Source organism: Chionomys nivalis, chromosome 3, assembly GCF_950005125.1.
Source record: "Chionomys nivalis chromosome 3, mChiNiv1.1, whole genome shotgun sequence".
NCBI classification, from domain to species: Eukaryota; Metazoa; Chordata; class Mammalia; order Rodentia; family Cricetidae; genus Chionomys; species Chionomys nivalis.
This window is the reverse complement of record NC_080088.1, coordinates 109,004,290-109,027,831: the sequence shown is the minus strand read 5'-3', so window position 1 is coordinate 109,027,831 and position 23,542 is coordinate 109,004,290. Positions and strand designations below refer to the sequence as shown.

The following is a 23,542-nucleotide window of genomic DNA, read 5'->3' as shown; positions in this document are numbered from 1 at the left end:
GTAAGAGCTCCGGAGATCAAAGGCACAACGCTAAAAAAGCGCTCAACACTTCCCAACCATGCAATTCAAAACACTGAGGTAATTACCACCATGCAGGCGCAAACGCAAATGCAAACACACACACACACACACACACACACCTCCTCCAGGAGGCCCCTTGATGGAAAGCCCTATATGCCCCAGAGACTCCACACCCAGCACAATGAACACAAGCTCCCCTCTCCAACTCACCTTATCCAACAAAACCTGAGGCTGGCTGGGCCTGTCCAACAGTGCCTCACCATTTGCTGGACTGCAACCCATCACCTCAGCTTGCCATGCAGGAGGCCAAAGGGACATCAGAAAGACCGAGGCTGGGAGGAGCCTTTCAGAACCTCTGACTTTAATGTAAGCCAGAACCCCACATGCCCACCTGTTCACCTACCCGCATATTTGGCTGCCCAGCCACAGCTGTATAGCCACTGTATAATCTGTCTGTTCTTCCCTTCTCTTCAGGACGCTTCTGGAGGAATCCAGGAGAGATCACTGATGGCCTGAAGGGAATAGCAGACGGCCACACGTGGATGAGGACCAAAGTTCCAGCTGGCTACTAGCTGCCCAGTGGTAGGACTCCTGCAATTCAGTTCCCTCCCCCAGTCAGCCCGGGGCTGACCACAGAACTACCTACCCAACCCTCTCTGTCAGCCAGGGGAGAGACCTGCGGTCCCTGGACACCCAGCCAAGGGGACACCCACTTTGTATCAGCACAGACGGAGCACACACAGTCACCAGTTATGGCCCCAACAACTCAGCAATGATCAATGGTAGATCTGAGGCTGGGCAACCACGAAGGGTTTGGAGGCCCTGTGGCCAGGAGCCAAAGGCAGCACCCAGATAACAATAGTCCCCAGAAGCAGTTCCAGGTCTTAAGCCCACTGGGAACCCCAGAGTGGACAGGACCAGCTCACTTGGGAAGAGGGCCTAGAGAGACTAAAGAAGAATCCCCAAGTCTCAGAGCACACAAGCCAAGAGAGATTATGGGCAACACAGATGAGGGGCTGGGCTGAGAAGGCACGCTGGCCCAAATATTCTAGGCAAAGCCAGAAAGTTAGCTCAACTTGGGGACATAAGCCAGTATGGTCTCTGAATAACCAGTACACCAGCCTGCCACCCAGACACAACAGAGGCCCAGAGAGGCCCAAACCAGAACAGCACCCTGCATGGGAGCAATACCTACAACAGGGGGAACACCATGCCAGGCTAGGAGCCCTGGTGACAGTGAACCTTCCTCTGAGCCTCATTTACTATAAAGAAACACACTAGTAATCAACGTCAAGCCAGTTAGGGGTGTACACTGGACCCCGTGGAGACTGCCAGAGGTGGTGACCCCGGCCTCCTTGGAGCACACCACCCCTTGTCTCACTGGCAGCCTCCCCACAGCACCCTACAATTAATTAGCCCCAGGCAAGAAGCAGGCCTTGAACTCACTATGTGCCTGAAGATGACCTTGAACTTCTGAGCCTCCTGCCCCGAGCCTTCACAGGTGGATGTCCCATCACTGTCACCGGGCTCCTCTGGTGGCTCTCCCGGCTGTCAGGGCAGCAAGCTCTCCTGCACAGGGCTGATGAGTGCAATTCCAAAAAAATAACATCAAGCGCCTGGACTCAACTGTGCCTGAAGCTCTGTTTAGTTACTTGAAACTTCTGTACTAAACACAAGAGGAAGCAGAGAGTCCACCCATTGCCATGGGAGACCCAAGTGCGTGATATTCAGACACCAACTGCTAAAGCTCCATGGGTTCAGATCTCCCACCTCCAGGTCCCTCTTCCATGCAGAATGGAGTGAGAAGGAAGTGGTCAAAGAGCACGCATCTGAGTAGGATCCCAGCCAGCCTCGCCTCCTAGAGCCAAAGCAGGCGTGCCCGACTCCTCTTCCCACTATTGGTGGCTCTGACGGGGACACAGGCCTTGTAGATGGTGCTTGAGAATCTGGGTCAGTCCTTGGCAGCACATGAACTCCACCGCCTGGCAGTAACTGAAGCAAGCCTCCATGAAGGTTCCACAGGAACATGGCGGCCTCTGAAGGCATGCCTGATCATTAGCTGAGGAACCCAGAGCCGATAAGAAGCCAGCCATGCCAAAAGGACCCTGGATAGTGAGTCGCACACCTGCCCCTACCATATCCGAGAGTTTAGCTTCCTAGAATTTAAAAAGGGGCCAGCCGGGCATGGTGGCATACATCTTTAATCCCAGCACAAGGAGGCAGAGGTTGGCGGTCTCTGTGCATTCAAGACCAGTATAGTTCACCTATGAGTTCCAGGAAGATCCAGCCCCTGGTGGGGACAGGCAAGACAACCTACAGGTATCCTTTTCCTTAGGCCTCTCTGCTTTTGTTCTCCAACTGTGTGCCTGGGACAGCTCCATGTCTCACAGTGGAGGATGAGACTCTTTCCATAGGGCAACAATGCTTCCACCCCAGGGTCTAAGTGGTCACTACGGTGACAGACCAATAGGAACAGCCTCTGCCATCTCTGTAGCTCTGCTGGCATCGTACCCAGCCATCTAACCACCTGGTCAGAGAGCCCACTCTGACAACACTGTGGAGGTCGCAAGCACAGGTAAGCCTCCTCCACCCATAAGTGGTTTAGGTGTCCTTACTGTGTTAGCCAAGGTGCCCTATCCTGCCTCCTTCCCGAGACTCCCCCTTGCTTATAATGGCACTGATCAGGGATGGGGCCACCCAAGACATCCAGGGTGATCCTATCTGGAGTCACCCTGCAAAGACCTGTCTTCTAACTGCTGTCATGGATTTGGGGTACCCACACTTGAGCAGATCCTTGGGGTCCTGCTTGCTCCGCTGCATCACACAATCTCTTCTGAGGCTCTCTCCTAAGCAAACTTCCTCGAGCTCACAGCTAGGCCCTAAAGAGTCCCCAGGGAACATGAAGGTACATGCTGGGACACCTAGGGGCATGGTCATGGCCCAGTGGCCCCTCTGGCTGGCAAGAAGCCAGAGTCTCATGCCCCAGGCTCTTGGGAGAGGCCAGCTCAATGACTCATCCACTCACAGGCCAAGAGGCTGGAGGTGCTTGGGGAGAGGAGAGAAAAGCTCAAAGCAAAGGACCCGGCTGGGATTTGTACACAGAAGCACAGGCACTCACACAGACAGACAGACACAGACAGACAAACACACACACACATTAACCCTGACCTTGAAACCTTGAAAGGTTCAGGGGTAGCCCAGTCATGTGACTCACACATCAGTCCTTCCTACCCTGCCAGGCCCCACACTGCCCATCCGCCTGGGACCTGGCTGTAAGGGTCTCCCATGACATCACAGGTGAAGGAACTGTGCTGGGAGCCTGGAGGAGACTGGACCAAGGGACAAAGGGTACATTGTCAAACACAACTGGAGGCAGGGGCGGATCTTCTGCATGTCTGGCTCAGTGCGGCAGGAGAACCCACCCCCAGTCTTCCAGAACAGGGCGGGTAGCCTGGGCAGTGTCTGTGCCAAGAAGAAAGCTCAGTCTGGGAAGTAGGCCTCCCAGAGCTGCTCAGGGCCTCCCCTGAGCCAAGGATAAGAACAAGGCCTTGTGGGAAGGAAACAGGATAATCCCCTAAGCACTCAGCATCACCCTGAAGGCAGACAGACACACAAATACCATTCATCCCCTTCACACTGTGTGCCAGTGTGTGCCACTTACCCTCTCTGAGCCTTACATGACAGGGTGATTCTGGACTCAACTAAGGTGTGCAAACACTCACATCCCCACCCTCTCCAAGGCAAAGCTGGCTGTCAGCACCCACACCCACACCTCAAGCAAAGAGCCCTACTTTCCTTGATCCCAACCCCACACCTCCAGGACTTCTCTCAGGAACTAGCACCCAGCACACAGAGTATGATATTCTACCTTCTCCAAGTGCCACAGGCCCGTCAGGCCCAGCCACCGCGTCTCAGGATGGAGGAGCCCGTCTCTAGCCAAGGAACATACATACACATCATACCCACATACATACCCAAACTCATACCCTACACACATACATACAACCTACACATGCCACACACACATATACTACACGATACACATAAACAATAAATAAAATTCTCTATCCTTTTTTCTCTTTCTCTCTCCTCCTACACCATACACCTACATATATATACACACATACCACTTCATGCTGACCCCTCAGTCTAGGGACAGGCCTGGGATACTGTCCCTTGATATCAAGTTGGGTAATTCCCAAGAGGCTCTCTGCGGGTGCTGCAGGCACAGCTGAAGGAATCACCAGGGCCCAGTCTGAACATCTGTGATCCCACACACAAGCTCATACACTAACATCTAAAAGTGAAGTGATGGCATCAGGAGGGTGGAGACTCTGGGAGGTGATGAGGTCATGAGAAGGACCTGCATTCTTGCAACAAAAGCCGCCCATAGACATCTGTCTGCACCCTCCTCGGAGTGAGTCTACGGCTGGGACAGACCAGCCCTACCCAGGACGGTACCCGACCTGACCTCCACCAGTTAGCGTCTTGGTAGTGGGCTGATGGCTCCAGAGCTGAGAAGAGCGAGCAGTAGCTCAAAGGCCCCAGCCTGCGTATAAGAACTCAAAGGGCCTCAAGGAGGTAGGCAGAATGGATACCTAGAAACCCCAGCTGGGAACAAAGGCACAGATCAGTCAAGCACAGACAAAGGAGTCGGCACAGTCTCTCGAGGGGTCACTGGAGCAGGCGGGGCAGAGCATCTCAGGAGAGGCAGGTGCCACAAACTTAAAGGTCCTGACACAGGACCATGGCTGAGATCTACAAGCAAGAACAGCCTACATGCTCAGGGGGAGTGCTCTCCACCCCTCGCTGCCTCTCCAGGCTCTGCCCAGGGAAATAGAAGACCCTAAACTATGACCTCTGCCCAGAAACAAGCCTGCACCACCCCACAGGATGGCTGTCAGGGCTTGAGTGTGAGGCAGCCCCTGGGTCTGAGCACACGGAACCTGGTTAGAGGAAGTAGGTCACAGGGGTGGGCCCTAAAATTTCCTAGTTCAGCACTACTTCCTGTCTGCTCTCTGCTTTCTGACTGGATGCGCTGTGACCAGCTGTCACAGCTGCTCCACGCTGATGGACTGTACCCACTAAACTGTGAACCACAACAAATCCTCCCTTCCCTAAGCCACGTCTCACCGGGCATTTGGTCACATTTACAGAAATAGTATAGATGGTGGTGGAAAGTCCCCTAGCCTAGTCCTGCAGGGTACTGAGGAACCTAGGCAACTCTAGGCACATTTTGTCATCCTGACACAGGCTAGGGTCATCTGGGGAGAAGGAACCTCAATTGAGAAAATATCCCCATCAAATTGACCTGTAGACAAGTCTGTGGGGTGTTTCCTTGATCAATGATTGATGTTGGAGGGCCCAGCCCATTGTGGGCGGGGCCAACCCTGGGCAGGTTATCCAGAGTTGTATATGAAAGCAGACTGACTGAGCCACCTAGAGCAAGCCAGTAAGTAGTATTCCTTCATGACCTCTGCTTCAGTTCCTGCCTCCAGGCTCATGCCTCAGCCTCCCTTGGTAGACTATGACTTAGGGATGTGTGAGGCTATAACACTTTCCTTCCCAAGTTGCATTTGGTCATGGTGATTTATTACTAGAAACCCTACCTAACACAGGAACCACCTGGGTACAGATGGAGCAAGCTCAGCAGTATACCCACTTTAGAGAGTGGCCATGTGTGGGGCTCTAGAAGTTTCCACCCAGAACCAACAGTTCCTGAGAGACACGGTTTTCTGTCACACAGAGACCATGCCAACAACACAGCAGGAGAACCAGAGATCACACCAACAACAGAGCAGAACCAGAGACCACGCCAATGACAAAACAGAAGAACCACAGAGACCATGCCAATGACCAAACAGGAGAACCACAGAGACCACGCCAACAGAGCGGGAGAACCACAGAGACCACGCCAACAGAGCGGGAGAACCACAGGGACCATGGGAACAGGAGAACCGCAGAGACATCAATGACAAAACAGGAGAACCACAGAGACCACGCCAATGACCAAACAAGAGAACCACAGAGTCCACGCCAACAGAGCGGGAGAACCAGAGACCACGCCAACAGAGTAGAACCACAGAGACCATGCCAACAGAGCGTGAGAACCACAGGGACCACGCCAACAGAGTAGAACCACAGAGATCACGCCAACAGAGCGAGAGAACCACAGGGACCATGCGAACAGGAGAACCGCAGAGACATCAATGACAAAACAGGAGAACCACAGAGATTACACCAACGACAGAGCTGACAAACCAGAGACCACGCCAATGACAGACCAGGAGAGCTACGGAGACCACGCCAATGACAGACCAGGAGAGCTACGGAGACTACACCAAATGAAGACCAGAAGAACCATGGAGACCATGCCAACAACAGAGCTGGCAGACCATGGAGACCATATCAAGGATAGAGCAGAAGAACCAGAGACCATGCCAATGACAGAGTAGGCAAACCAAGGGACCATGCCAGCAGAGCAGGAGAATCACAGAAACCATGCCAACAGCAGAGCAGGAGAATCACAAAGACTATGCCAATGACAGAGTAGGCAAACCAAGGGACCATGCCAGCAGAGCAAGAGAACCACGGAAACCATGCCAACAGCAGAGAAGGAGAACCACGGAAACCATGCCAACAGCAGAGAAGGAGAACCACAAAGACTATGCCAACGACAGAGCAGGGGAACCATGGAGACTATGCCAGTGACAGAGCTGGCAAACCATGGAGACCATGCCAATGACGGGGTAGGAAAACCATGGAGATCACGTCAATGACAGAACAGGAGAACCATGGAGACCACACTAACAACAGAGCAGATGGATCATGGAGACCACACTAACAACAGAGCAGATATTTCATGGAGACCACACTAACAACAGAGCAGCAGAACCACGAGGACCACGTCAACAACAGAACAGACGTACCACAGGGACCACAGCAATGACAGAGCTGGCGAATGATAGAGACCATACCAAAAACAGAGCAAGAACCACAGAGACCATGCCAATGACAAAAGAGACAAACCACAAAGACCACACCAATGATAGAGAAGGCAAACCACAGACTACACCAACAACAGAGCAGGCAAACTATGGTGATCACACCAACAACAAAACAGATGAACCATAGATTATGTCAATCACAGAACAAGCAAGCCATGGTGACCAGGCTAACTACAGAGAACAGAACTGATCACACCACTGACAGAACAGACAAACCAGGCAATTACACCAAGGATGGTGGAAGGTAAACGACATGATCATGCTGACCGAGGAGCAAGGCCATTGCGCTGATAAACAGGTGGATCGCAGAAGCCCCCACACTATCTGATGACAAGAAGGCAGTCATGTGGCCGGCAAGATGACTGAGCAGGTAGGGGCAAACCTAATCACCCACGTTCCATCCCCAGGACAGCCATAGAGGAAGTAGAGAACACATGTCCCCAAAAATGATGTAATAAAAACCTTTTTGTTGTTGTTTTCAAGAGACAGGGTTTCCCTATGTAAGCCTCGGTGTCCTGGAACTTATTCTGTAGACCAGGCTGGTCTCGAACTCACAGAGATCCACCTGCCTCTGCCTCCTGAGTGTTGGGATTAAAAGTGTGTGCTGCATCACCCAGCTTAATAAAATCTTTTTAACAAGTACTCAGTTCAGGGGACTATGACCTAATGGTCACATAAGCCTGTCAAAGTACTGACCTCTCACCCCACTTACAGATGAGGAAATCAGAGCTCTGAAGGCCGAGTCAAATCACCCAGCCTACAAGGTAGAACGGGGCACAAACACAGGACAGCCTGGTTCTGGGAGCCATGGTCCTTCCTTCACATTTATTCCAAGGTACATGGAGACTTGCAAGCTGTTCTTAGAGAAGCCACTGCAAGCCATGATCTCGTGTGCCCTTCCCAGAGATGCCCCAATGACATGTGCTTGAATCACTAGAGTTCAATTTATCAGGGTCAGAACCAGGGAAAAGACACTGAGCCAACCAGCCTCAGTCACACCTTCAAATACTTGCTGTGCACATAAGGATATATGCATATAAGCATGCACACATTCGAGTATGTATATGCACAAGTGTGTACTTTTCTTACGCTGCAGGCTCAGTGGCCATCACCTGATACAGCCCCTCCATCCCGTAGCCAACCTTGCTCTGGGCTTCCAAGCAGGCTTCTCAGGAGCAGGGACAGTATCACTACTCCCACAGGACAGGACAGAGGTTGCCTCTCTCAGCTAGCACTCTCCAAGCAGACCAGAGCAATAGGGGCATTACAGGTCACACTTCAGGACCTTGGGAGGTCCAGGACAAATGGCAGCAGGCAGCTGGCATAGTGGCCTAGACAAGAGAGAAACTCCCAGCTGACTGCTTCTGGCTAGACAGGGGAGGCCCGGAGCCAGCATCCAGCATCAGCAGCATCCGGTGTCACCTACAAAGAATCACTGCCACTGTCCACAGGAATACTGGTCCTCACACCCAGGCCCAACTCCCAGGCCACACTGAGCAGTGTCAAGGACCCAGGCTCAAGGGGAAATAGGGTAAGAGTCTTGCAGTGAAGGTCAGGTGGAGGCCTGCCCCATGCCAGGGTCACTATCAAGAGTGAAGGGGGTATGGGGAGAATTACGGGTCTTCCCCTGGACACTGTTCAGGACTGCTGTCCCACTGGGGCTTCCATTGCTCCCTCAAGGCACCTGGAGGCTAGGGAGTTCCAGGGCTTGACCAAGGCCACATGTCCTCCAAGGTTCGGGCTGTATCTTGAACCTTAGTCTGATCCCATTACTTAATACTACTACTTCAAGATGGCATGTACCACCCTTGGTCCAGGTAAGGCCACTATCGTCATCATTATCCTCACTGCCAACCACAACCCCTAACCCTGAACCAAAGACCCATGGCCTCAGGTCCTTTAAACCATATGACTTGTTAATGACCCCTGTGAGCCGGGAAAACTAATACTCCAAAACAGGAAGTGGCGTGTCAGGGTCACCTAACTTGAGACCTGCCCCAGAGCCTCACCTGTAGGTGCTATTCCTCCTCCCTTTACCCCCACACTCACAGGCCCTGTGGCTCCACTCTGCACTCAGGGTCACAGGTCTTAGAGGTAAGATGGCATACTAGAGGCCACACAATAGGAAAAGGGATTGAAGGACAACAGGGTCTTCGGCAAACAAGCCATACCTTCTGCAGCTCCCACAGCAACCTGAACTTGGGGGTCTCGGAAGCCACTCCCAGCAGCCCCAGCACCAGGCCTGGAGGAGTTCCTCCCCCATCCTGGGCTTGCTGCCGCAGGCTGCTGTGAGCTCAGGAAGCCTTTCCAACTTTCCAATGTTTACCCCTCTCTTGCTGCCAAGGCCCTGGGCAAGCCTGGGCCGGTGGCCCTTATTTCAAACCAGACAGGGCACTGAGCCAAGTTCCACTTCAGTGGGGAGGCAGGCTGGGCCCAGGCTGCCTGCACCTGGCTCCCCCTAGCCCAAGTTCCCAGGTCCTCAGGCCCTGGTCCTATACAGTCCACAGTCATCAAGAATGCCCTGCCCCACATCCCAACCTGCACTGTCCAACCATCCTGCCGCACACTGGGTGGGCGTGCTCAAGGCAAGCAGCACAGTGCCTGAGCCACACAGCCCCTCCCAGGGCCACCAGCCAGCACCCATTGCCTCTCAGGATATCCACAACTTTTCCCAGTAAGATAACCTACTGTCCCATGTACAAAACCCCGAGACACATGTCCATCCTTCCAGGGGGCCTCCCCATGCACCCAGCTGGCTGACAGAGACCCATAGGAACCAGGGCCACCATACCCGAGCAAGTCTGGCCTAACCGGCAGGCAACTCCAGGGGTCCCAGGGCAGTACCCCTTGCCCATATACTGCAAATCACAGTCCTCTGGTCTGTGGTACCATCCCTAAGTCTAAGGATGCAGGCACCCTGAGCTAGGCAACTTCTCTTACCAGTGCATGGCCAGCAACAGCCTGAGTGGGCTCCACACAACTTGCAGGAACTCTCCCATACAGCAAGGGAAGGTCAGCAACATGCCAGCCCAGGTTAGCATGTCCCGTACCCCAGACCTGGTCCATGAGCATCTGGGGGCCAGCTCTTGGCCAGTGACAGGGCCATTCTCCGTCCAGACCAAGTGGGCAAGGGGCGGCCACACACAGTGGCCGCACCCCTTCCCGCGAGACTTGGGCTCCCACTCCAGCTGGGGAGACTCCGGTAGGGACCAGCAGCTTGCCAGTCCCCTAGGCTTCTGTCCTAATGCCCCCCCCCCCAAAAAAATCAGGGCACTGGAGGCGTGTCAGGAATATCCTGGAGTGGTGTGACCCACTGTGGGCCGCCACCAAGATGCAGGCCCGGCTCTGCGTCCGCCACCCAGGCCTATAAACACGGAATTACATAAGTCCACTCTTGTTCCAGAGCCAAAAGTACCGAGCTGCTAGCAGCCTTGGCAGTCGGGACTAATTCCTCATCACCATGGTAACCCTGGCGGGCTTCCAGCCACTGGGGCTCAACACTGCAAGGCCTTTTTATAGCTTTCGAGAAGCCCTTTCCCTCCTTGCTGCTAGCAGGGGGACCAGCGCCAGCCACGACCCCTCCTTTAACCATTTCCTCCCAGCCAGTCCCGACATCCTCCAGTCCTGCAGGGCCAGATGGCCAGAGGAAAACGCTCCTGTCCTTCCGATCTCAGCTAAAGGAAACAGGACCTGGGGCTCAGGGCCTGGGTCATCTTGGTGGCAGGCCCAGAAAAAGGCAGAGCCAAATGCACACAGAGGCCAAAGGAGATGGCCGGATGCTCGGGCAAGCGTCAGCACTGGCCGTGACTTGCTGGGTGACTCACCTCAAGCCCGACCTCCTCTGGGTGTGGGCTGTGCATCTTCTCAGGGCAGGCCTGCTCTGCAGCTGTGTGGCTCCGGGCAGCAACACTTGGGGGTTAGAACAGTGGTTCTCAACCTTCCTAAGGCTGAGACCCTCATGTTGTGGTAAGCCACAACACAAAATTATTTTCACTGCTTCTTTATAACTATAGCTTTGCTACTGTTATGAATATTAATGTAAATAGCTATGTTTTCCAATGGTCTTAGGTTATCCCTGAGAGAAAGGCAGTTTGACAATCCCAGGGGTCACAACCCACGGGTTGAGAACCATTGTGTAAGGGAAAGCCTCAGGGTCTCAAATAGCTTCTACTTCCCTCCCCTGGTCCCAGCACCCAGGAGTCAGGCCAGCAATGTGTGCCCCAAAGGCACCATGCAGGATGCCCAGGTCATGTAGGCAGCCTATAGCTGGGCCAAATGTGGAGCCAAAATGGGAACAAGGAAGGTCTGATCCATGAAAAGATGAGGCCAGGGAGGGGTCAAGGGGAGGAGGGGAGGAGGGGAGGAGGAGAAGAGGGGAGGGGAGGGGAGGGGAAGGGGAGGAGGGGAAGGGGAGGAGGGGAGGAGGGGAGGAGGCCTCCAGACAGTGTGCTTCAGTTGTAGACACGCTCCTGGCTTCACCCATCTCAGGAGCCACTTAGGATGACTGACAATGCTGTGCCCAACAGCTCAACCACAACCACAGGAAGCAGGGAGCCCGGGCCCTTGCCATCCCCACAGCATGACAGAAAGTGGGCACACTGTTGAGCCCAGGAGGAATTTATGCAACCCAAAGGAAGCAGTCCCAGACAGAGACTCCCCTGGGACGTGAACCAGGGTCTTGGTGGGTACCCACAGTGCCACAGTCAACAATAAGCCTCCAGTCAGCTTTAGGACTAAGGCTACGTAGAGCAAAAGCCGATGCCCACTGAGATTATGAAGAGATCAACAGTCACACGGAGACCAGCAAGGAGATAGTCAGGCCCTCCCTGGCAGACCAAAAGATCCTGCCAGCCCCCCTGCCAGTCCTGTTCAGGTTTCTGTAGACCCAGCCCCCTACAGCAAAGGTAGGGTGCCCACACTGCAGCCATCTTTTACAGGAACGGGAAACTGAGGCATTAAACAACTAAAGCCCATCTTTTCAGCTAGGATACAAAGCCACTGTCTTCCTGTCCCTGGCTCTCACTGTGACTGACACCAAGAGACTGAACCATAGTCATGCCATCCAAATGCCACTAGGAAGTTGCGTAGACAAGCAGCTGGCCTACGAGCGCCCCCCCCCCATTTTCCAGTAGAGGCTGCAGGAGAACCCTGCCTTCCACAAAGGCTGCCCTGAAACCCACAAGTACACTTTCAAACCCCAGTGGACCAGACCAAGGTGAGGGCAGGCTGATACCCTGGCCATGTCCCTTCCATGGTCATGCCCACTGCTGTTTTCTTGGAAGATATCAGGCAGCTCAGTGTTTGTTAAGTGACTTACTAAGCCAATATATCATCAGAAACCAGAAACAACTACATGAAGGGCCTTCCAGACAGCATTAATTACCAAAACTAAGTTCAGGGTCACAGTGAAGCAGCCTGTGGTCTTCTGGGCAAAGGCATCACCATCCTGGCCAGCAGCACCACCAGCCAATATCTACACCACACACACCATTCCTAGCAACCCGGCTGCTTAGTGCAGCTCCATGTGATGGCAAAAGCTGGTAAGGGCAGTCAATTCGAGTCAACAGGAACCAAAACGGAGACTGGACACATGTGCTCGGCTGCCCCACAGGGCAACTACTTGTGGCCTGTGAGAGGACCAGCCAAGAGCAACATCGGAGAGAACTGGAACATCAGAGGACCATGGCCAGCTCAACATATAGCTTAATCCCCCAAGCAAGCTGCTTCCTGGTCAGTCAGAAAGTGAGGCAGGGACAATGAACAGGAAAAAACTAGAAACTGTTGTTGCCACCTCCTCTGCCACCTCGTCCCAAGCCTGGGCACCAGGGCACAGAGGCCATGCTGGCCTCAGTTTCCCCATCTCCAAGGACACTCTACGGCTACATCTCCACACAATGGAGTCTAACCACAGAGTGGTAAAGAATGAAGACCTGGACACACTGTAGCATAAAGGGACCTCAGAGCAGAGTGCCCCGAAGCCAGAAAAAAAGAATACACAAGGTCCCATCTGAGACTCTATCCAGAGACAGGATAGCCACACACACAGCCTGGGGCTGAAGACAAGGGCAATGCGCCCCACAGGGCGCAGGGTCTCCCTCTGGACGACAGAACAGTTCACAATTAGATAGAGGTGGCCAAGGCACAATTCTGGGTGCTTAGAACTGACACACTGAACACTCACTGAAAACAATTCATCTCAGGCCGAGTGGTGGTGACGCAAGCAGGCTGATCTCTGAGTTCAAGGCCAGCCTGGGTCTCACGAGGTGTGGCGGTGCATGCTGCAACCCTAGCTAAGGCAGTAGAGGCTGAGGCAGGAAGATGAGGATTCTACAACTTTGAGGCCAGCCTGGGATACAGACGCAGACTGTATTCCAAAGGCTAATCTCACCAGATGTGTTGGCAACCATAATCACAACCTCAGCACTGGGAAGGCTGAGGCAGGAGGACTGTTTTGAGTTCAAGCCATCTGAACCACAGAGTAAGTTCCATGTCAGTTTTAGATACACAGTAAAACCCGGTCTTAAAGCAGCAGCCGAGATTCATCTCATGACTCTACCTGAATGAAAACCAGAGGTTGAGCCTCTGCTAGGCGCCCACACCTCTGAAGAGACCCCTGGGCCCCAGGCCTGGAGCTGTCGGATATTCCGGAAACATGTACCGAGCCCCTACTGTGTGCAAGGAGCACTGTGCACATGGCAGCAGTCAGTCACAGAATCTAACATCAAACCAGTATGTATGCTCACCTGCGTGGCTGCAGTGACAGGTGACCAGCTACTGGGGGAAGGTGTGGGATGGGACCTCATTCCAGAGGCTAGAAGTTCAAAGCCAAGGTGGTATAGGGCCCTCATAACCCTCAGTTCCTAGTGTCCTGTGTCCTTCAGCTGCTGCAGCATCAGCTACCTAATGCCTCCAGCCCACAGAATGCCCTTAGAGTCGATATTCGTCACTCCATGTCCATCTCCATCCAAGGCAGCCCATCAAGACCCTCTATCCAAAGATCAAATCACAAGACTCAACTGAACACCACAGTTCAGACTTTCAGAGAGAGGACTGTGCTATGGCCTCTCTCCCTTCCCCATCCCCACCCCAGTGCTGGGCACAAGCGAGCCAACAGGCTAGCTACACCCCCTCCCCCCAAGCCAAAAGTAAGCCACAGGACCACATTACTGGACAGGGCCTGCCAGATCCGGTGAGACAAAGACCATGGAATCCAAACCCCTTCCAGAGAGGCATGAGGCAGCCAGCTCTGCCCCACAACAGAAGGGTACCCTGATGTAGGTGGGTCTTCTATCTATCTGTTGCTTTCATTGGTTAATTAATAAAGAAAACTGCTTGGTCTATAGGTCAGAACATAGGTGGGTGGAGTAGACAGAACAGAATGCTGGAAAGAAGGGAAGTGAGGCAGATGGAGCCAGCCGCCAGGTCAGACATGCTGAATCTTTCCCGGTAAGCCACCACCTCGTGGTGCTACACAGATTATTAGAAATGGGTTAATCAAGATGTGAGAATTAGCCAATAAGAGGCTAGAGCTAATGGGCCAAGCAGTGTTTAAAAGAATACAGTTTCTGTGTAATCATTTTGGGTAAAGCTAGCCAGTGGCTGGGAGCTTGGAGGCAGGAAGCAGCCCGCTGCTCCTTCTACAGTATCCTCATCCCTGTCACCTGCTCCAAGCACAGGGGACTTCTAACACTGCACTAGAATACCCTTGGCCCACTGGCCATAGCACGGCAAGGCCAGGGCTGTGGTGCACTATCCTATACCCAAAGGGGCTACCTCCTCCACCCGAGATACCAGCCACCCAGGCCTCCCTCAGCAGCAGCCACAGCCACAGCCATGAAAGGCAGTAGCCACTGCCCGGGACTCTGAGAACCCACACCCAGGCAGAAGTGACAGAGACGAGGCAGCCAATACTCCCACAAGGACTTGACCAAGCTAGGACACGACATCCCCAAAATGCCAGGCACCGGACTACAGTCTACACAGGCTCCATGGTCCCTCACGATACCCCTAAAGGCACAGCTACCCGGTGTCACAGATGGAGAGACAGGCAGTAGGGCTAAAGAAAGACAGCAAAACAGCCAAGCCTAGTCACTTTGTGCTCCCCTGGCCCCAATGCACATGAAGGATCATTCTGGAAAGAAGTGTCACCATCCTGGGCCCCAACTTTCTCAAAACAGCATCTATAGAAGTGTCAGACATAACTTCCCCAGACTTGGAACTTTCTGGAACAATCCAAAGACTGTCCAGAAAGGGGGGGGTCACTCTGAGATTAAAGTCACAGACTCCAACAGGACGGCTCTGTCTAGCTTTCTTCAAGCCCCAGTCTGGGCTCACTCCCTTCCTTCTGGAGTCTGGGACACCCCTGATCACACTACCACCCTTAGTCACCTCTCCCTGCCGGGTAAGAAAGTTATTGAAGAATTCACTGGGGAGAGAAGAGGCAGGAGAGGGACAGCCTCCCGGGTTCTGGGGTGGCAGGAGTCAGCTGGTGACAGGAACAAGCACCACAGTAGAGCTGAGACAATGGCAGCTCCCCACGGCAATGTCTGTACTCCTGGATCCAGCCGTAGCAGAACATGTCCTCCTCTCTGGGCTCTTCAGTCTGAGCACCATCAGTTCCCTCCTCTGGGGTCTAACATAACCTCAGTGCCCTTGAGCCTGACCTCAGGTCCCCTAACTACTGCCGCTACCTCACCTCAACTCCCATGGATGAGCCTCACCTGCTGGCCTTCATCACCCTCAGCAAGTAGCACTTACTGAGGAAGCTGATACTCCGAGGCCACTCACAGAGCCTGACCCTACACTGTCCAGAACATTCCACATGTTCAGATGCAAAGAAGATCCTAAAGTAAGGGAAACACAAGGAACAAGGCTGGATTTCAGCTCCACATGCGGAAGGCAGCTCAGACCTATGTGGCTGAGGCAGCTCTAACCTACACACAAGGCTGAGTGGCCTCCAGGCCACCCTGAAAGTCACCCCCACCACCAGCTCTGCTCCTATACCAGAGGGTTGAAGATAATCAGAACCCCTGGCCCTTCCACCTGCTGGCTGTGGGAGCCCATGCCAGTCCTCCTCCCCAGCCTCCACCTCTGTGGAATGGGTTCAATGATGGCTACCAGAGGGAGAAGACACAGAGCTAGTTTTGTCCTTAGTGAGATGCAAGGTCATCAGAGTAATGTCACTGTGGATGCAAGGCTATCATGCAGGATGACAAAACTGCTCCCACTCCTGCTCAACACTGCGCCCACAGCAGGGAAAGTACTCAAGATGCCCACAGAGGATAACCAACGGGCTGAGGCAGGAAGGACCCAGGTCTGAGAGCTGTGTGACTTCAGGCGAGACACTAAACCTCTCTGTGCTTGGGTCTCCTCATGCATAAAGAGGGGATGAGAGCACTTGAGAAGTTTGGAGGTTAAATAAACTATCATCAAGTGCACTGTGGGCACCATTACAAACCCCACTGCTATTATCATCCCTGTCACTGTCACCACTCAGTGACTTCAGATCTGAAGTCAGCTTTACAAACCCCACTGCGGGAACAGAGCCAAGGCTGGGGACCCCACCCACCCACCTGGGCCGCACAGGGCCCCTAAAAAGCCCCCAGCCAGGGCCAACGACCGCTGCTAGGTGGAGGAGACACATGTTGGAGCCGAAGATTAAAAACAAGTACAATTATCGGGCAGGCATCCATCCGTAATTATGACTCTGATGTAATTAGGCACCCCGCTAACTTCATTACTTATTTATTTACGGGATTGCTTATTTGATTTACGGGCCTTCTTCCCCCGAAAAGTCGTCTTAGCTGACACCCCCTCAGGCAAGGAAGGGGGGGGTTGTAAGGAACGGGAGGTACCCCCTCCCCCCCTGCTGCCACCACTGTTCCCGGGCTTCCCAGCATCAGGCCCATGCCTCGCCCCCACAACAGCTCCTCGGAACTGTGTGTGTAATTTTGCTTAAGACGGCAGGCTAGGTCAGAGCAGACCCTTGGCAGACCAGAGCCTGACATTCACTTCCCAGTGCTGGGTGCCAAAGGACAGGGCTTAACCCCGAGGCCCGGGCTCTCCTCCACACCCTTGGCTCTGGAGCACAGGAAACCCCGGACAGAAGGCCGAGTTCTTGGCACGACCCTCCAGGCTAGCGAGCGCAGAGGTGGAACTTCCTGACACGGAGGAGAAAGTGTGTAAGCCCATGTCCTCTGTGCCGTGCAATTGTCCTCACAAGGAGAAATCACCTCATGAAGAGAAACCACGTGTGTCTCAGTTTCCTCCTCTACTAACCGGGAAATGTTCAGAGCGCCCACTGCTTGGTAACCCTGAAAGCATAAGATGGATGCCTCTACCCAACAACGTACCGTGGTCCTAGCCCACACAGTAAGACAAGAAAAAGTAAGTAATCGCCTGGGACTAGGAAGAAAAGACAGAGCCAGTCCTGGCAGGTGTGTGACTGTCTCACCCATCCAAGCTTTCCACCATCCACCAGGTGGCCAGACAGAACCAAAATGCAGCCAATGTTGAAGTGTAAACGAAAACGCGACAGAACTCACTCAGGCAGCCAATGGAGCAGACCGACAGTAGCAAGTGCGGGCTAGGAAGCAGGGCAACAGCAATCCCCACACCCTGCGGGTGAGACAGCGCTTCCCTGGCGGCTCCACACTTACCACGCACCTAGTATCCCACTCCTAGAAGTGTGTCCAGGAGAAACAGAGCCGCACCCACAGACTCAAGCAGGAATGGTCCAGGGAAGTTTCCTCAAAGCCACGGCTAGGAGGACCAGCGCACCAAGCTGCTGAATATGACACACCGGCACCATCCCTGCCTGGCAGGATGAAAAGATGAGCCAGTGGCACAAGAACATGCACACTCTGTATAAACATGTGCATTTACACACACACACAAACAGGTGTGCACGTGACAACGGGGGTAAAAACCCTCATCCCTTAAGATGGCCGCCATCTCCAGCAAGCTTGCCGAGGTTCACTTTACACCGTGCACAATGCTTGGCTAATGCTGGGTTGTCCTGACATAAGAACACTGGGTAGGACTGGTCTGAGCTCAAAGTCACGTTTATGTCTCTCTCGTTAAATCATTTCTCTTAAATCACTTTAGTTTCTGTCCCCTTAGTTTCTTCATCTATAAAAACCAGAAAATGGGGCTAGCGAATGGCTCAGAGAGGAAAGGAACTTGCCACCAAGCCTGACAAGCTGAATTCAATCCTGGGGCCCACATGGTGGCAAGAGAACTGACTCTCACACACTGTCCTCTGACATCCTCCCGAGAGACAATGTGCATGTGTGTGTGTCCTGAAACGAAGCAAGGTGAAAGCACGGACTGTAGGCCCCGGTATACAGCAGGGGACTTATCATTGCTGCACAAAATGATGGCAAGGTAAGCCCAGTGTGGGCAGGGCATGCTGGGATTCTTTTAACCCTGGCAAAGGCAACAGGCAGGACTCGGCTCAATAAACGCCTCCAGGTCCCCCAGGATCAGGCCAGGGTTCTGACTGAGAGTGGCTGTCCAGGGTAGGACAAGGGTCTGGTTCCATGGGAGCCCTCTTCTCACAGGAGACAGTTAAATGTAAAGGCCTGTGAGGAAGGCCCCGGTCACCCTAGGGTCACTTCAGGCCAGCATCAGTTCTAGAATAGGACATGTGAGGAGAGGTGGGCAACTGGAGTGTCCCCATCCAGTCACACTCACTGGACACAGAGAGGTCAAGCCGAAGTCTCCCTGATGACAGAAAAGGACGGCCACAGAGGGCAGACACAGGGAGAAGCTACAGGGCTGGGGCGATTCTGCTGCCTCCCACAGGCCTATGGGGCTGGCCCTGACGACCCAGTGAGCAAAGGGGAGGGCACACATAGAACAAGCAAGAGGGGGGGGTCCCCCGGGCCCGATTAGCAGGGCAGCTGCAGGCAGGCGTCTCAGCTGTCAGATTCTGCCATCACAGGCACCATTAATTGCTGTCATTTGAGGGTGGCCCTGGGGGAAGAAGGGGGGAAGAGGGGAGGGCAGAGAAGGAGGGGAGGGCAGGGAAGGAAGGCAGAGGCCTGACCAAGGTTCAGCACCCTGAGCTGGGAAGGAGTCAGAGGATGGAGGGTACTGACCCACAAGGGAGGGAGGGGGAGTTCTGTGCTCCTTGGCCCATGATAGTCACAGCCAGGGCTTGAGGACAAAACCAGTCCCACAGTCTAGGTGGGATACACAGCACAGAGTGTGAGCCCACTAACCACACCACCAGAATTCATTCACTCAGCCCTGAGCACATGTCTACCTGCCCTGACTGTACTCCTGAGTACCCTAGCCCCCCAGAACCTCCCCGCAAATACCAGCTTCCCCTCTGCATCTCCCAGCATACCTCTCAGTCGAGGCTCAGGTAAATCTCATCCCCCACCCGAGCCTAAAACTCCAGCGGCAGTGGCCCTCCTCTAGAAAACCCTAGAGCCCCCACTTCCAACTACAAGATCAGAACAGCAGGGCCAGGCCCCCCCACGGAACCAAAGGTCCTCAGCAGAGCCATGCTGGGACTTCATCTTAGCCTTACTGCCCACATCTGCAGCGCAGGGACAGTGACATGGCACTTTTCAAGTGCTCTGGGGATTACATAAGGTCATTCCACAAAGCATTCAGCGGGGACCTGAGGGTGTGCAGGTGGCCAGCCCTCTCCCTCACCAGATCACCCACCCCAAGGGGTCTCCAAAAGGCCTCATGGCCCTCTGCCCACTGGGGATGGGGCTCAGGACATTCCTAGCCTGTTCCTGCAGCTCCCAGACAGCCTTGTCTTAGCCAAGGAGACGCCTGGGTCCCTGGCTCCCCGCCCTCCCCCTCTGTCTGCTCCCCTCCTCCCGCAAGCATGATGGATCGCCCCAGTGGAGGAAGCTAAGTGCTTGCAGACAAAAAGCCCTTTTATCGTCCTCGGGTGGGCCACTGGCGTGACAGGCAGATAAGTCAGGCTGAGGTGGCTCCCCATTAGGCGAGATGCGGATGGATGGAGAGCAAGAGGTGGGGGGGGGGCAACCAGGCCGTTCCTTCCATTCTCAAAGAGCTGGTGGACAGCCCCACTCCCACAGACTCATGCCCACCCCTTCCTGCCTCAGATGAAACCATAGCCTATGGCTGCAGAAGTGGCTCAGTTGGTAGACTGTGTGCCTGGAGTGCCGTGTTTGAGCCTTAGGCCCGCACAAACCAGGTGTGGTGGCACACACCTGCAGTGCATGAACGGTGGTGGAATCAAAAGAACCAGAAGTTCAAGGCTGCATAGCAAGTTCAATGCCAACCTGAAAGAGCAGAACTGGGGGGAGGGGTCCTCCTGACTATTGGGGTGCCTCAAAGGCTCAAGACAATGAGAGGTATCCTAGCCAGACACCCCACAAGTGAGGCAGTGTCCTGCCAAGCAGGCAGCCCCATCCATGTGCACCGTCTGCCTAGATACCCTCTCCCAGACACTTTCCTTCCCCCTTTCTCAGGCCTCAATCAAACACCGTCATCTTTATTTTACATGTATGGGTGTGTTTGCCTCCAAATATGTCTGTGTACCACATGTGTTACTGGAGTGTGGGAGGCCAGAAGAGGGAGTCAGATCCCCTGGAACTGGCGTAAGAGATGTGAGCTGCCACATGGGTCTGGGAAACTTGGCCAGCTCCTCTGGAAGAACATCCAGTGCTTTCGACCGCTGAGCCATCTCTCCAGCCTCAAATGCCATTTTCTTGACACTCCATATGAAACTGTACCCCACCCCACATACGCACCCCTTCTTCCCTGAGCTCATTCTTCACCCATTAGCACCTCACATCAGACTGGCTGACTGCCGGCAGTGCACTGAGGACAGGACCCCTGTCCAGCCTGACAGCCATCTCCAACACCCACTGCACGGCCTACACACAGGAGGTGCTTCACAAAGAAGTAACAGTTCAAGGAGCCAGGCCTGTCATGCCAGAGGCAGAAGAATCTCCAGTGCAAAGCCTGCCGGGGCTATGACATGAGTTCAAGGCGAACCAGGGCAACTTAGTGAGACCCTGTCTCAAAATAAAGAGCTGTGAGGGCATGACTCTGTGGTTGGTGTTTGCCTAGCATGGGCGAGGCCTGGGTACCATCCCCAGTACCACACAAGAAAGTAAATAACAAATAATCGAAGAATGGATAAAGAAGGAACTCTTCCAATGGGAAGGGTAGATAGAGAGCTCAGTCCCCAGCTGCTTCCTGCCCTGCCTGGAAACCCTGAGGGACCTACCAAGCGCCAGTCCACCCCGCTCCCGCTGGCTAGACAGACTCTGGCTCCACAACACTCCAGGCCAGCTTCCACCAGAAAAACCAAGCAGTATGGGCCCCCGCACACCCCAGATAGAAAGTAGAAATAAAGATAAACCTACCAGAAACTTCCACCAGGAGGCTGCGTCCTCAAAGACTCAGGAGAGCTGTGGGGAAAAAATGGGGTCGTTACTAAACATCACAGCTCCCCTTTGGATAGGGATTTCCCACAGAGACCCTATGAGGGAAGCCCCTTAACAGGCAGGGACAGAGAAAAAGACAAAGAGGCAAGCTCAACCAACCTAAATTTCACTTCTACAACCTCTGCATTACAAAGGGACAGAGTTGAGCTTCCAACCCCAACCCTTTGGTTCCAAGACCATCATGGCCATGACCCCTGCCCCAGCCATTCCCCCAGGACCTGAGAAGCAGCAAGAGTTGACGATTGATGGTGGGCACATTTACCACCAGCACTCACAATCCCCTAACCGAGTAGTACTTGGTAACAAGCATGGAAAATCATGTATTCAAGGCCGGTGAGCTACAGAGTAAGTTCAGGTTCAGCCTGAACAATTTAGTGAGATTCTGTCTAAAAATAAAACGTACAAAGAGGGCTTTGGAAAGGTGGCTGGGTGGTAGAACTCCTGCCTAGCACACATGAGGCCTGTAGGTTCGATCACCAGTGGCACCTGGTCAGAACAAACAGAAGTCCTCAACCAAGTCACCATATAAAGACTGATACAGCAGAGAGCCTGGATCTAAACCGTCCAAAAGGGAACGATGGTCAATGGCCTAGGGCAATACTCCCAGAGTGAGGGTGAAGTCTGGAGTCACCAGGATTGCCTGCCAGGGTGGCTGGAATTAGACAACATCAACTGTTTGACCAAAACAGGGAGCAGCAGGAACTCACAGGAGCTGAGGCCATCAACATGGTGGAATCTGTACACAGCCAAACAGATGTTTGCTGTGTGACATCAAAAAACAAAAAACGAACCATGATTCCAGGGAAGCTAGGCTAACCTGTAGCACCATCAGAGACACCCATATAGTCACACTTGCATCCGCACCCACAGCCTCATGCTTTTTAATGTTTGAAACAAATACTCATTATGTAACACACACTGGCCTGAAGCTCACCATCCTCCTGCCTCAGCATCCCCAAACACTACAGTTACAACCCTGAACGGCCATTCAACATTCAGGAATTCTTTACTGCGCGGCAGAAGGATGAGTAGGGACGAAGCGCAGTTGGCAGCGCACCACACAATCCAAACACCACTGACAGCTGGGACCCTTAGGCGCATCTGGCATCCCGACCTCAGGCCTCCCTCAGAAACAAGCTGTCCCCAACGTCATCTCCAAGACCCCTCGCAATGCACCAATATCTCAGCCTCAAGTGGAGTTTGAGAATCTCTGTCCCTAGCCAAAGGCAAGAGGCCAATAAAGGGGAAGTAAAGCATGTCTAGGCTCTGGAGCAAGTACCCCAGGTTCCCAGCTCTGCAACCTGGAGGCCAGGAGCTTCACTCTCTGTGCCTTCATGTGCATCGCTGAAATGTTCGCAGTAGCAGAAACATCAACCTCACAGGCATACTTGAAGTGAGTGTGTAAGGAGTCAGGATGTGCACACCCTGCACGCTCCCATGACTGCTGGTTGGCATCGCCAGGACTCAATCCAGGACTCGCAGGGCTCGTAGCCCAGCTCCAGGGCCTGCACTCCCACACTGCCTGCCCTGGCAGGCCTCTTAAACTCCAGGCATGAAGGGGCAGCTGCAGGCAACTCACAGGGGACCATCCAGTCACTTCTTTCTGCCCTGTGTCCTCTGTAAGCCTTTGTTTGCTGTGATGCCCCGGGGCTTGGCACCGGGTCCTACCATCTGCAGCAACTCCAGAGACAGGCCCTGTGGGAAGCTGGAATGGGGAGGACGGGCATGGCTCCCGGAAGCTTCAGCAGCCAGCCACCTGCAGCCTGTCTGTAATGGGCCGGGCAGCGCCAGGCCTCAAAGGCGGGCACCCTCCCTCCCTAGCAGTAGGAAGACTGATCCCTACCCTAGGAGGTCAGCTGGGAAATGGGGCCATCCCTCCAGGTCCTCACGGCCTGCGAGCCCTGTTTGGTGATGGCAGGATCAGTGGGTCCAAGGGAGCCCAGCTGGACTACCGAGAGAGGCGACTGCCACACTGGCAGGAATTGCCAGCAACACAGACAGGAGACAAAGTGAGAGCCAGGGTCCCATGCAAGGCACTGGACAGGGCAGGCATGGCTGCCCACGGAGAGA

At 53.9% G+C, this 23,542-nt stretch overlaps 1 protein-coding gene across 10 annotated transcripts in view; it reads right to left on the bottom strand.

Annotated features, from left to right (window-relative positions):
- Window positions 1-23,542, bottom strand: part of Ncor2 (nuclear receptor corepressor 2) — a 157,721-nt gene that overhangs the window by 110,629 nt on the left and 23,550 nt on the right. For all 10 annotated transcript variants that reach the window (XM_057765917.1, XM_057765920.1, XM_057765913.1 and 7 more), the window contains one exon: window positions 21,392-21,436. The gene's annotated coding sequence lies outside the window, so the exon portion shown is untranslated. The remainder of the gene's footprint in view (window positions 1-21,391; window positions 21,437-23,542) is intronic.